At 42.3% G+C, this 14,083-nt stretch overlaps 1 long non-coding RNA gene across 1 annotated transcript; it reads right to left on the minus strand.

Annotated features, from left to right (window-relative positions):
• Positions 1–8,331: 8,331 nt before the first annotated feature.
• LOC114460982 (uncharacterized) lies at positions 8,332–11,870 on the minus strand. The gene is made up of 3 exons (XR_003673782.1): positions 11,662–11,870; positions 8,938–10,040; positions 8,332–8,528 (listed from the first exon to the last, which is right to left on the minus strand). It is a non-coding gene; the product is annotated as an uncharacterized LOC114460982 (long non-coding RNA).
• Between the last annotated feature and the right edge of the window lie 2,213 nt (positions 11,871–14,083).

A 14,083-nucleotide genomic window follows, 5' to 3' on the forward strand; every position in this document is an offset into this window, starting at 1 on the left:
TCAAATACGGACCCAATATACTTCATGAAGACAGTATTTTGTATTAGGATACTAACAGTATTTAGATTTTGTCATATATTTGTTCCGGAAATGTCCTCAGGTTGAAAATACCCAGAATCCCTAAATATCCAGTTTTTGATTCCGTCGAGAATACGGACTATTCTGATGCATATCCGGAGTTTTTTGATATGCCCCATATCTGGTCAAATATTCAATTCAGTTCAACTTTCGTCTCAAAGTGCTTAAGTTTTTTACTGTGGTGCTGGGTGACAGAGTAATGCCATCCAGAGACACTATTTACTCTGATAATTTAACTCTGAGGTGTTTTGGACAAAATAAAATCACTTTGGTTTTATCCTGGTTAAGGAGAAAATTACGGCTCATCCAGGATGTGATGTCTATGAAATCTGTGGTTTGAACTACAGTGGTGTGAAAAAGTGTTTCCCCTCTAAACCGTATCAGAATCAGAATCGTTTTAATTGCCAAGTACAGTTAATTCCAAATTATGTGGCTGGTTTTTAATTCCAAATTAGATAATTCCTCTTTCTTGTAAACACTTAACTTGGTTAAAGCCGCTTTATTTTAATCTGTATTGTTTTGCGCATGCGCGACTTGCGAAGATGACGCGCTGGTGACGACATAATCTAAGATAGCGACGGCCTGGACTCCAGCCTAGACTTTTTGATAAGAGCCTTAAAAGACATGGATATAATGAAAAGAGTGGATGGACAAAGACATAAGCATGCAGACTTTCACACGGACATACACGGACTTATTAAACACACACGAACCTCGGTAAATGTAACAGGCTTCATCGGACGGCTGGCACTAGGACCCCCCGGAGTAAATGCGTCCCAGTACTGCATTCTCAGGCTGTAATATCACCAGTTTATCATTTTACCTGTTATTAGAGCTACTGTCTTTACCAGGGAGCAAATATTTATTCGTGGTGATTGTTTTCAGAGTTTTACTGGGATTTTTACCAGTGATTAGTTCATATCTCCTTACGCTCCGTGGTCCAAACTGAAGCCATGTGTTATTGTTGAGCTGATGCTTCAAAACTAAATCAGAATAAAGGTGAAAACAATTCTCGTGTGTGGTCTTCTGTTTCATAGACGACAATAAAATGTTTGTTGTATGTTTTTCCTGATAAACCCCTGTCCCCCTGTCCAGTCAGAGCCTTCCCAACCCCCAGCCCTAAAGCGGAATTATCTAAAGACGAATAAACCTGTTTTCCATGTAAACCTCGTTCGGGAATTACCACTTTAATTCCGAATGATTTAAATCGGAGTAAATAATTCCGAATGCAAAAACATCATGTAATCGTTGCCATTCGGCAAAATCAAAGATAAAGACACACATAAATTATAAAGGCCAAATCATAGATTTCAAAAGTGTATATCTACAGTATTCTTTTAATTAGAAGATATTTTACATTTACAAATCAAATGATCAATTTCTTGTAGTTAGTTAAAGATTAAATTTACTGCTGATTTAAAGCAACACAAATTATGTTAAAGATCTATTAATTGATTTATTATTATTTATTATTTAGGGGTCTATTGTGCCTGCTTTATTTGATTTATTTGGTATCTGTATGTGAGTTGTTTAATGTGTATTAAGTTTAGTATTTAAATTAAAATTATTTGTTAAAAATTTAGATTTTGTGTATTTTTCTTCCAAACTGTCTTTTTAGTTTCAATCTGCCTCAGTTATATCTGATTAGTCTCATTGCTTACGTACATGGTTGTGCTAAAGTCAATCTTTGACTGCCCATGAGAAGCTGTGTTGTTCTTTAGATGATCTTGGAGCCCATTCCATTCTTTGATGCCTGTAAAGGAACATTCTAAGGCTAAACACAACTGTTTTATGAAGCTGAAGCCACTTTAAGTTTTGACCTTTGATTCTGAATAATATTCAGGTTGTTTTGTGTTATTTATTTCAGAATTCCTTGTAACATTTTCAGTTTCTGCTGGTCTCAGGTAAATAAACTGGTATTGAAAGAATAGAATACTTAGTGTTTCAGTCAGATTGGTATTTGTAAAGATTAATACTGAGCAGAGTTTAGTACTGTTAATGTAAATGATTATAAACTGTAGGGTTAGATACAATAACATTTCATTTATCAGAGGCTTTTATCCAAAGCAATGTTAATACAGTAGGAGTAGGAGGGATTCAAACCTCTGATTATAAGTCAGCTTCATTAACCACTATTCCTCCACTACAGAGTTGATCAACAGTGGATTCTTTTCTGATACAGCGCTGATATGAAGCTGTACAGACACAGATGACCCAAAAAATAATGCATTCTTTAATTCTAAGTAACTTAAAAGTTACGATTTCATGTAACTCATTAGTTTTTGGGGTAAGTAATCAAAATAGTAACTGAGTTCATTTGTGAATGAAGTAACTAGTAACAGTAACTAGTTATGTTTTTTCAGTAACTAGAACAACACTGGTTGTGACAGAAGTGTGACTGAGTTCAGAAAAATTATTGTACCAACGTTTTTATTAAGATTTTTTACTTGTTCTTGCAGCTAAAATTCACCAGAATGCAGGAGTTTGCATGTCTTTTGTTAAAACATTTCTGGGGGGAGGACCCCCATGACCTTTCCCCTCAATTCTAGGAGAGGCTTTAACATGTAAATGAAAATGCTGTGAGCTATACACATGCAAATCAGGGTAGCAGGGGAACTTCTACTGAGCTTCAGTACAAACCACATCTTCATCGCAGCTGTGGAGTTCAGCTCAGACGTGACCGATGAAGATCAAGGAGGGTAAGTGTTATTATATTAGATTTGTTTTTGGTCAGTGTGACTATTTTTCATGTGAATTAGTGTTTTTTTTCAATGCTAACAAGCATTGGTCTAATCTGAAGTCACATGTTCAAAACATGGTCTGCAAATCTCTCAGTCCATGTGGAATAAACTGTGACTCATTTTTCATTGTTTTCATACAAAACACATTCACTGACCACAGTCAACAACATTCATCAACTCTTTTCTCACTCACTAGTTTTTATTATTAATAATAATGAGTTATTATAATTAGTTCACCACCCGCAAAACACTAAACGTTTACAGCACATTTTTAAAATGCTAACACACTTTGTTCAAAACACATCAACTAAACGAAATATAATGATTACAGTATTTTGTGTTTTATATAACTGTACCCTATAGATTATTTTTTTGTTTACAGTAATTTTTATATTTTTTTTGTGCAAAGATCTTATTTTGTATTAAAATACTGATGTACCTGACAATGTAATGCTCTTTGTTGTTAGTATTTAGTAGTTCAGTGAGCTCAGAGTGACTAGATTAGATTATTTGTTAGTGTTGTTGTAAGATATGTTATAGTCTGTGTGGTTTTTATTACTTTATTAGTTATAGTTAAATGATTAAACGATAGTTAGAATATGAAATTATCCATGATTAACTGTGTGTGTGTGTGTGTGTGTGTGTGTGTGTGTGTGTGTGTGTGTGTGTGTGTGTGTGTGTGTGTGTGTGTGTGTGTGTGTGTGTGTGTGTGTGTGTGTGTTTGCAAAACATATCCATTGTCCACCATAGCTGGTTTAAACTAGTTTGGGCCAGTGTGGGGGTATGTGACCCACTGCATGGACATATGAGCCTTTTTCTCCCCCAAAGTTTTTGTGTTACCATATATGGTATTAATCCTGCACCCAGAGCGCTGTTGCACAGCCCTCTGGGTGTGGTCTATGTTTTCTATAATAAATACCTGGTTCTGAGGCATCACCATCAGAGCAATCCAACTTATATCGGACTTTTGTGTCTCTTTTTGTTGGGTTTTTCTCCGAGCTGCAGCTCGCACCTCTCTGCCTCTGGTCGCCTTTAAGTCAGATAGTGTTTTTCTCCCTGAGATGTGATTGAGCAACGGTCTTAACGTATTTAGACCCAACATTCACATTTTAGCAACGGTCTTAACGTATTTGGACCTAACATTCACTGGTGCCGCAACCCGGGACCTTACATCTTTTCGTCTGGATCGGTGCGGGCGCAACCGGACCATTAGTAAAACTGCCGGCACCCCCTCCTTTGCAGGGGTGGTCACAGCTTGTTCCAGCACCGACCCGGACGGGGAGTGACGGGTCCCACGAACCAGGGAGAACACTGACGAGGTGAGAAGCTGTTTCTTTTCACCATAGTACCCGTGACGTACAACGGGGAGTGAAGACCGTGGTGGGTGACGTAAAACTCACACGGCGTGGTAAAGGGACAGAGGGCAGACGGGAGTTGTTGTGTGTTGTTTCTTTGTGTGTTGTTTCTTTGTGGTGTTTCTTTGTTGTAACGGTGTCTGTAAATCCCGTGCTGAGAACATGGGTAACGCGCAGCGTAAAGCATTGATGGAAAATAATGATGTGAAATTCATGCAGAGAAAGTATCCCGGTAGTTGTTGCTATCTAGATGATTGGTACAAAAATTGTGGGTTTGCAGGGAAATTATCAGACGAAGCTGGAATAGAAAAAGTGTCCATCTGGTGTAAAGGAAAAAGAGTGAAGGCATTAAAAAAGTTACGTCCTAAGCAGGCTGAGTTAATAGCAGACCACTTAAGAGTAGTGTGTATCTGGAAGGATGCTATGAGTATCAGGAAAACACAGATAGAGAAAGGTGAAGAGAGAAGGAAACAGAAAGTGTTAGCTGCAGCTAAAATACAGCCTTTTGATGAGACCGTGTGTGTACCGCGTAGAGTTGAGGAGACAAATCAGCAACAGAATGGGGCCGCAGGGGGTTTACAAGAGGGGGGAGCAGTTGCAGGACAAGAAACAAAGGGACCTGTGACTAGGGCAGCTAAACAAAAGTCAAAACAGATGAAAGAAAGTGTTAACAGTGAGGAGGATGAGCAATATCACATAGCGGGGATGGAGGAAAATCTATATCCAATTTTACCCATGATAGAGGTAGCTAACCCTCGTGCAGGAGAATTCCTAAACCCACAGGATCCATTACAGGGTACACATCCCCCACAGCTGTTGTTGTTTCGGCCATGGACGGAGCAGGAAGCATTAGATGCCTGTAGGGGCGTATGCGATGTTGAGAAGGACCCGACTGCTTATGCTGAACAAGTATGTGGGTTGATTGAGACATGGCATTTAAATGGACTGGAGGTGGAAAAGGTTTTAAAACTAACACTTAGACACCGATATCCAGTAGTGGTGGGCGGTTTCACGGGGAGACAAGTTAACCGTCAGCCCCTAGCACATAACTCTAATGAGCTGCGACAGCAGGTTGAAGCACTGATGCAAAGAGTTAGGGCGACTTACACAAAACCTCCAAGCCACGAAGAAATAAGTGCGTGTCGTCAGAAATCAGACGAGACGCCAATGGAATATCGTGCCCGTTTAGAAACGGTTTTTAGGACTAATAGCGGGCTTCCTCATTCTCCGCTGGTGGATAATCCATACCAAATACAGCTAAAAATGTGGTTAATTAGTGGTTTGTTGCCAAACGTGTCAGATTTCATAAAAGCAAACTGTGTCACACACCGCACCCTCACTGTTCCAGAGCTAATGGAATGGGCCGAACATGCTTATGAAGTCACTGAGAAAAAGAAAGCAAAAACTGAATCAGCTAATGTTAATGTATTGGCTGAGGCCATGGCTGCAGCCCTGGTGAGCCAGCGCTCAGGGTTTAAAAGACAGGGAAAAAAGCCATATCGCACCAGAACGCCTGATGAGGAAAAACAAGCAAAAATAGATCGAGAAAAAAGACAATGTTTCATTTGTCATGAGGAGGGACATATGGCAAGAGACTGCCCAAGAAAAAAGCAAAAAACAGACCATACGTCGTTCGGGCAAACTCCTAGGCAGTGACGCCAGGACTGGCCGGAGGGACATGCAATCAGTGACTCCGGAACAGATAATGAAACCTCAGAGTGTGACATAGCCTTTTTAGGGCAAGATGAGGATGCTGATCAATATGACAATGATTTACCTGCAGAATATGAACATCCCCCACCTTTAAATCCAAATCATTTTGTTGATTTCTCCATTTATGCAGCTGTAACATTAACACATGAAAAATACCCAAAACGTACATTGTTGGTGGGACCAAAACAAACACCAGTCACTTTTCTGTGTGATACTGGAGCTGATGTTTCTGTCCTCCGTGATCAGGTGGAAGGCGTAGTCACTTCCAAAAAGGTTATTGGCATAGTGGGAGTGGGTGGAAAGCCTCAATATGCCTGTTGGTCTAAGGAGGTCATTGTGCAAGATGAAGATGGTTCATATTATACACACCCATTTATTTTGACAACTGACTGTCCCTTCAATCTAATGGGAAGGGATCTTCTCAGTAAGTTACAGATCAGTTTAGTGCCAACGGCTAATGGAATAGTGCCAAAGAAATTTTTATCAGAAACTAAAGAATCACTTATGGTGTTGCAAAGCCCAGTCATTCCTAATAAATTCTATACATTGGATCCAGTGTCAACAGGCCCTCGGTCAGTGGTTGGATCTATGGAGGAACTGCGGGCTAAAATAGCTAAAACATTTGTCGTTCCTACAGAAACACAGACACAGTGGCCACTACATGTTACAATGATGTATGTCAGACCTGAAGGACCCCTGCCAGGTCAACCAGACTGGCTAAGGAGACCAGACCTGTCTCCTGAGGGCAGAGCAGTTGCTAAAGCCTGGGAGGAAAAGTTTCTGCGATTGTCACCACAGAAAATAACATTGACAGACGTTTGTTGGTCTCCAGATGGATGGATTATAATCAGAGTGACGTTGCCTCCAGAGCTGACACCAATAAACCCCCCACGGTTTCCACATATTTGTTTACAAAAACCGGCACACAAACAGTGGAGAGATGCAAATGATCTGTTGGCTGCACTTCCTGTCAAGAGTGACCTTTGGAGGAAGGAGAGACACAATGTATTCACATACAGAGGCTCCTTTTGTGGCTTTGTGAAAAGACAAGTGCTGAACTGGTGTACTTTGGCGCCCCCTGCTGTGCATTTGGATGCATGACTTTCTGTGTTCACCCTGACTTCAAATGATTTCCCTACAGTGCCATCATGTCTGTGGGCTACATCAAAGACAGATGTTGGACTTATGACAACCGCAACATTTGTAACCATAGATCCAGCCACATCTCACAGGCCTCGAATTAGACAGTATCCACTCAAATCAGATGCAAAAGAAGGAATAAAGCCTGTTATTAATGATTTACTGACTGCAGGCGTGTTACAGGAACATGACTCAGCTCAATGCAACACCCCCATCTTCCCTGTGAAAAAGCCACAGGGGGGCTGGAGAATGGTGCATGATTTAAGAGCAGTAAATCAGGCTGTTAAATCACGAGCTCCAAATGTACCAGACCCACACACATTGTTAAATGAATTACAACCTCATCAAAAATGGTTCACTGTAATTGATTTAAGTAATGCATTTTTCTCCATTCCTCTTCATAGTACAGCTCAGGGATGGTTTGGATTCACATTTGAGAACAAAAAATACTCTTACACTCGCCTTCCACAAGGGTTCTGTGATAGCCCTACTATCTTTTCAGCGGAGATAAACAGGTGCATCAGCCACCACACATGGCCAGAGACCACACAGATAATTGTTTATGTTGATGACATTTTATTGGCCAGCCCCACCAAAGAGGAAAATGAAACAGAGGCAATCAGGCTGTTCACACATTTGGCAAAAACAGGAAATAAGGCCTCATTGGAAAAACTACAATTTACACAGGAAAAAGTAACATTCCTTGGTCATAACATTTCAGCTGAAGGGAAAGAACTTACTACTTCACGTAAGGAAGCAGTACAAATGGCACCAAAACCGCTTACCGTCAGACAAATGATGGCCTTTTTAGGCCTAGCGAATTATTGCAGGTCGTGGATCGTTGATTATGCTATCATAACTGCCCCATTACAGAACCTAATGTTAGATACACATCAAACTTTAAGCGCACCTTTGCAGTGGACACCTGACGCGGAAGAAGCATTTACAAAAGTGAAACAAATCATAACAGGAACAGGGGTGATGGCGCTGCCAGATTACAACAAGCCATTTACACAGTCTGTTGACTGTAAGAACGGTTACATGACATCAGTACTACTACAGCAATACGGTGGGAAGCAACGACCAATAGCCTATTACTCTAAACGATTAGATGATGTGGCTAGGGCACTTCCCCATTGCGTTCAGGCGATTTGCGCCGCAGCCATGGCTGTGCACGCGTCTGCTGAAGTAGTGTTGTTCCATCCTTTGACACTGTTAGTCAGCCATGCAGTTGACATCCTGTTAACACAAACAAAAATGTCGTTCTTATCTCCTGCCAGGTTTTTACACCTTACTAACACCTTGTTGACCCCAGCCAACCTCACTCTAAAGCGCTGTGCTGCTTTTAACCCAGCTACATTGATACCAACAGCTGACGATGGGACACCGCATGACTGTGGACAGTTAGTGTCGGTGACATGCAAGCCACGTCCAGATTTGACAGACATTCCATTGAAAGACGGAGATGTAGTGTTTGTAGATGGCTCCTCCTCCAAAGCACCTGATGGAACAAATCATACTGGTTATGCAGTAGTTACATGCGACACTGTGTTGAAATCAGGCAAATTGGCTGGAAATCAGTCTGCACAGGCAGCTGAAATCGTGGCCTTGACAGAAGCCTGTAGACTTTTCAAAGGCAAGAAAGTCACAATTTACACTGATAGCCAGTATGCTTTTTCCACAGTTCATGTGTTTGCTGCTCAGTGGGCTAGGAGAGGTATGAAGACATCTAGTGGAAAGCCTGTGCAACATGCCTCCCTGTTAAAAGACCTTCTTGCTTCAGTCCTCTTACCTACATCATTGGCGATATGTAAATGCAAAGCACATACTGGCGCCACTGATGCTGTCTCTCTGGGCAATGCAAAAGCTGATGTTGAAGCTAAAAAAGCTGTTTTTACTGAAGCACTTACTGTCCAGTTGTTGCCTGTTGATGTTGTACCACTTTGCTTGCCGGATGAAGTCCTGATTGATATGCATGTTAATGCTCCTGAAAGTGAGAAAACGAAATGGGTGACTGAAGGTGCTGTTAAAAAGGACTCTGGAGTATTTATGTTAAATGACAAGCCATGTTTGCCTAGATGTTTGTTTGACGTCGTTGCTAGAATGAGCCATGGGTTGGCCCATGTCTCAACAGGAGGGATGGTAGACATAGTCAAACAGTCATTTCATATACCACTAGGACTCCAAACCCATTTTAAAAACTTTTGTCGTCAGTGTATCATCTGTTGTCGTCATAATCCTCAGGGTAATGTTAGGCCCCCTCGGGGTAAAACGCCAGCTGGTACATATCCTTTTGAGGTCATTATGATGGATTTCATAACACTGCACACTATTCAGAGGTATACGTATTGTTTGGTTCTGGTGGACTCATTCTCAAAATGGGTCACCATAGTGCCCGCTAAAACAAATGATGCAATGACAGTGGCAAAGGCCCTTTTGACACGAATAATACCTCAACATGGCATCCCACGACAGATTTGGAGCGACAATGGACCCCATTTTGTTAACAGAGTAATACTCCTGCTGACAGAGGCCATGGGCATTGAATTAAAACATCACTGCTCCTACCACCCGGCTAGTGCTGGATTGGTAGAACGCAACAATGGTACCATTAAAAACAGATTAAAAAAAGCTGTAGAACAAACAAACAGGCCCTGGCCAGAGTGTGTTAACCTGGTAGAAATGTACATGCGCATAACACCAAACACACAGGGTTTGACCCCCTTTGAGGTTGTCACAGGACGACCGTTTCACCTACCCCTCACCAGTTCTAAGTGGGTGCAGGATCAGGAGGGAGAGTTGGATCCAATAACAAAATGGATGGTTAAATTATTCACAGATGCTGAAATTGTTGAAGCTAATACACTGCCTAGTCTCTCTTTACCTGTTTCAGATCCCCTTCGTCCTGGTGATTGGGTCCTCATCAAGGTGATTAAGAGAAAACACTGGTGTACTCCACGGTGGGACGGCCCTTACACAGTTCTGCTAACCACACCAACTGCATTTAAGATAGCTGAAAGACAGACGTGGATACACCAATCACACGGGAAAAAGGTACAGAAACCCACCACAGCAGGTGATACACCCTAGTAACACAGAGATGGATCTGTTGTTCCTCCTCCTCCTCGTGGGATCCCAGGAAGTGCTAGCAGGGGCTCTAAGCTCACCTTGGTATGATTACATAGGTAGATGCCCCGGGGGCTTTAACCTCGTTATGTGCATACCACAAATACCGGACATTTTAAGTGACGTTACAATTCCACTAGAGGCTCTGGCTAATAAAGGCTACACACCATGGAAACATGGTAAGGACTATGTAAATTATGAATGGTACATGCAAGTCCGGGGAGCAGACCAATCATGGTCTACTCATGGTTGGTCTGAGGTACTCCTCCATACAAGCTACACCCCTATTACCTGGCCCCTCACACCATCTACACGTACCGTTACAGCGGCATATCTGTCATTGCGAAAAACAATTGTTCAGAAACAAAAAATCCTACTCCTAACCGTTAACACCACCGCGGTACCTCCTTCTTGTTTGCTTATGGGATTCGGCCCTGACGTACAAGGGACAGATCCCATCTTTTGGGTAGATATTTGTATTACACCTCCGGCCACTCCCATTGTAGTTAAACCACGCATGGACATAGTGTTATCACCTGAGGTTAGACAGAATATACGAGTTATAAATGCAAAACCTATGCCAACAGAAGAACCTGACTCGTTACTCGCATTACTGTCTGAACAAAATAATCACGTCCATCATCGTCTGCGCGCTAATTCTTGGTACCGTATGGTAGAACTATCTGCACGAACAGTAACTAATGATAGTTGCTATGTTTGCTCACATCTGCCGCACGCTGTAACATCCCCGACTCTGTTGTCCGCATCCCTGCCAGCCCCTGACTCAAAGAAAGTACTAGGATGTTTACAAAATAAGTCCGCGACCCCGTGCCCTCCTGTTCTACCAGTGCTAAAAACCCTCGAGCCCTTAGGTCAGGCTGCTAAACACCTAAACACGAATGCTGTCCCCTGTGGTAATTATACTCACTGCTATCCTTTATGCGTACGATTTAATGGTCCACCAACTAACACCAAAGGTCTACCATCGGTAGACATAAACCATTGTGCTACCGTTCGGAACGTCAGTACGGTTGTCCCAATGTTTGCTAGAGACGGTGTTTGGTTGAAGTGCGGTGATAAAGTTTATCCTTCCCCTCCAATTAATATGTCAGCCGTTTGTGTACCAGTAGCAGTCACAGATGGGTCTTTCATAGTTCATATGACAATGCCTAGTCGTTCTCGTCGTGAGATTATAACCTTCACACCTCATGATGCAATATGGGGCTCAGATGTCCCTCCCGAACATAGATATTGGTCAACTAGTCAAAAAGTCGTTCATGCTCTTTTCCCTAATATAGGCGTGGGTAAGAATTCCCTTATGGTAGAGACCCTTCAATACCGCTTTCACATGCTTCTTAATGCATCTTTAGCTGTTAATAACAAAATGAATGCTAGAACAGCGGCCACCGCGCAAATGGCTATTCAGAACCGTATGGCTTTAGATACGATTTTAGCTTCCACAGGTGGTGTGTGTGCTATGGTGGGTGCTACCTGCTGTACATACATACCTAATAACTCCTCGGAGTCCATCGAAGACGCCCTGCAAACACTCCGCAACCTGGAAGGTGCCATGTCAGCTGACGAGTCCAATGTCCATTCATCCGGGTGGGACTGGCTGTTCCAAGGCTCCTGGTTCCAATTCCTGCTACGTCTGGGTCTCCCTCTTCTGGCTGTGCTGCTGGTCGTTGGTCTTGCCTGCTGTTGCATCGTCCCCTGTGTGAAGAAAGGCATAGACGACATGATCATCGGTGCTATGCAGGTCCAGGCTTCCCCAGAGTACCAACTCCATGTTATGGGTCTCTCCCCATCTGCCCCATTGATGGACTAAGACCCTGCCACACCTTCCCATCATCACAGTGAGCGGTAAAGGTTCACTGCTACTGGAGGGTTATGTGCTGGTAACCTCTGACCCTCCCTTACCAACTCCAAACACACACTGAGACCTAAAGCCCTATCTTCAACACCATGGTTTTGGGTCATCAGTTGTACATACACCCTGAACTGTCTCCAGATCACCGTGGATCAGAATCGATGTTCGCCCCAGCAGGGGGGGACGGTGGGGAATTTTTCCCGTACTAGCTGTCGGGTTTTCGCCCCACCTCACGGTGGTCATCCCTGTTGTTTTGGTCCTATGATGGCACCGGGTAAACCTGTGAAGACGCCCGTCTGCTTGATGTTTTCCAAACCCACAACAGGGCGGATATGTAAGATATGTTATAGTCTGTGTGGTTTTTATTACTTTATTAGTTATAGTTAAATGATTAAACGATAGTTAGAATATGAAATTATCCATGATTAACTGTGTGTGTGTGTGTGTGTGTGTGTGTGTGTGTGTGTGTGTGTGTGTGTGTGTGTGTGTGTGTGTGTGTGTGTGTGTGTGTGTGTGTGTGTGTGTGTGTGTTTGCAAAACATATCCATTGTCCACCATAGCTGGTTTAAACTAGTTTGGGCCAGTGTGGGGGTATGTGACCCACTGCATGGACATATGAGCCTTTTTCTCCCCCAAAGTTTTTGTGTTACCATATATGGTATTAATCCTGCACCCAGAGCGCTGTTGCACAGCCCTCTGGGTGTGGTCTATGTTTTCTATAATAAATACCTGGTTCTGAGGCATCACCATCAGAGCAATCCAACTTATATCGGACTTTTGTGTCTCTTTTTGTTGGGTTTTTCTCCGAGCTGCAGCTCGCACCTCTCTGCCTCTGGTCGCCTTTAAGTCAGATAGTGTTTTTCTCCCTGAGATGTGATTGAGCAACGGTCTTAACGTATTTAGACCCAACATTCACATTTTAGCAACGGTCTTAACGTATTTGGACCTAACAGTTGTGGTTGAATGAGCTTCATTTGAGACGTGTATGAAGTGTTTTGTTGGTGAGAAACACTTTTGGAGATGAGAGTAACTGTTGAGCTGAGATGACTGATGGATATGCAGGCTGTGTTTAGAGTTTGGAACATGTGACTTCAGTTTCAACCAATACTTGTTAGCAATCCGAAAAAAAAAAACTCTAATAGAGTGGAAGGGTCCCAACCCACAGGTTGAGAACCACTTGTGTATTGCATGTCCAAGAATCCATGTACTATGGCTAGATTGTATGTCCAAGCATGTATTTATGTCTCTCCTCTACATTGCACACATTTGATCACCACTGTATTTATATCCATACAGGGCTTGGTCCGTCATACATATAGAAGCCTCACAGAGCTGCAATGGAAGGTCTAGCCAGAGGACAAGTATGTTTTTGGTCTTTTTCCCTCTGAATTGGCACATTTTGTGAAAATTACAAAACACAGTTAGTTAGATTTTTTTTTGTAACATGTTTTGCTGAATGATGAGTATCTTCTACCTCCACCACCACCACCACAGATTCTGTTCTGATCACAATGAAAAAGTGACCATGGCTGTGATAGGGGCCATTTAAGATGCTGAGCCACACTGGGGCACAAGCCAAATTAGAAGTAAGTCTGATCACATTAATCTGGGGACCTAATTTAATGTATTTGAGTGATCATTAGCCTTTTCAGATGCCTTAAAATAATACATTTAGTATGAATTCATGACATAGTATTTGTGTTGTCATTTTCATTCACTAGGAGCTGCAACAGGGCTTTAGAATCCTACGAGGCCAGTGAGGAGCAGGACCTGAATGGGACCAAGGAGGATGTAAAGAGTAGGAAGACTCTTACCACCAGCAGGAGATCCAGTGTTATTGCCGTGCTCCATACTGCTGCATTTATTGATCATGGTATTTATCAATCACCTGTAAACAAAGTGTATACAGGCTATTTCTAAAGTGACTCTTTAAGACATTTTAGTTGCCTGCGACAAGCTGTTGAGCTAAGGTTAATGCATCAATAAACCAATTGGAACAACAATTAATATCAGCAATGGATTTGTTTCTGTTATCATTTATTGTCATAATTTAAGGACCC

This window comes from Gouania willdenowi, unplaced genomic scaffold, assembly GCF_900634775.1.
Source record: "Gouania willdenowi unplaced genomic scaffold, fGouWil2.1 scaffold_86_arrow_ctg1, whole genome shotgun sequence".
In the NCBI taxonomy this organism is placed as follows: domain Eukaryota; kingdom Metazoa; phylum Chordata; class Actinopteri; order Blenniiformes; family Gobiesocidae; genus Gouania; species Gouania willdenowi.